Below are 1,382 nucleotides of genomic sequence, written 5' to 3'. Positions count from 1 at the left end.
TTCCAAATTATTTCTCGCAAATTAGTAAAAATCAAATATTTCGTCTTCTATTTAACCTAATCAGTAGACAGCGGATATAATGTAAATTGAAGAATTTTTATTATTTATCACAGAAAGAATGATTTTGCTGAAAAATTAAAAAATTTAATTAGATATAGATCTGAAAATAATTATGTTAGAAAAATTTTTAGGTATAGAAAAAATTGATTGCTAGAATATCAAAATTTTAAATTTTTCAGCAAAATCATTCTCTCCATATAGAGGAATTTATGAAGCTCTCAAAACTTTCTACTGCTTATAATCATGCAATAATTCGAAAAACTATCACAAAGTACAATGCTGAATCCAAACGATCATCGAATTGTAACTGAGCTGATTAACCATATTTAAAAGCTTGATAAAATCTTGAATTTTCTTTTAAAGATAAACGATAAATTGTATGACGTAACAAACTCTCTCAGATAATCAATAAATCCTCTCTTTTCAGTATACATCAATCCATCAAATGCCTTGTATCTACATTGGTGACAAAATTAACAGGGTATACGTCTTCTACTATACGGTATGGTTTCTCACGTGATAGTTCTTATACAATTAGATAAAGAGTTATCAACCAAAAGATTGTAACTTCAAAAGATATACATATAGATAAGTATTGTCAACAGGTAACATGCAACGCACAATGATCACATCCAATGATCTTTCTTACGCTTGCGCAACGTCGAAAAATTTAAGGAACAGATCTTCCAACGCATCCCTTACGGCGGCTTCAATAGTGCTCCATTTTCGCGACGCTTTTATATCACGCTGTTCATTAAGTTCTGCTTTCTAGCCAGGCACTCTTTGAAATATTTAAGATTACATTGATTAATATACAGAATCAATTTTCAGGATCAAAAACTATCGCGTGAGCTACGGTGGAAAGCTGAATTACTACAGCACATGCCTGGACTAACATGTTTTAATAAAGTATAATTTCTATATTATTTTCCATATTCGTACAACTGCTTTAAGGTTATTTAATCAAATGAAAGTAACTACAATTAATCTAACCTAACTTTTAATAAATTATCAATCTTCTTATCGCGCAATAATATTTGTTCCTAATGAACGTTTTAGAAATGTATGAGAAGCCAAATGTATATTCTTAAATTCAACTAAGGGTGCAGTCTTATAGTTTGATGCTATACAAATACTTCAAAGTATTTGATTGACCAAAAATTAATCATTTAGAAAAAAGAATTTCACTAATCAATTAATGAAAAAATACTTTGAAGTATTTATAGCATCAAGTGTACTGTAGCCTAAATTAATAATGTAGCAAAACTTTCATTTGAGATAAACTAAGAAAAATTTTTTTTTTAAACACTTCTCTGATGAAT

This window comes from Atta cephalotes, assembly GCF_000143395.1.
Source record: "Atta cephalotes unplaced genomic scaffold scaffold00021, whole genome shotgun sequence".
NCBI lineage: Eukaryota > Metazoa > Arthropoda > Insecta > Hymenoptera > Formicidae > Atta > Atta cephalotes.
The sequence above is the reverse complement of the archived record's forward strand: the minus strand, read 5'-3'. Positions refer to the sequence as shown.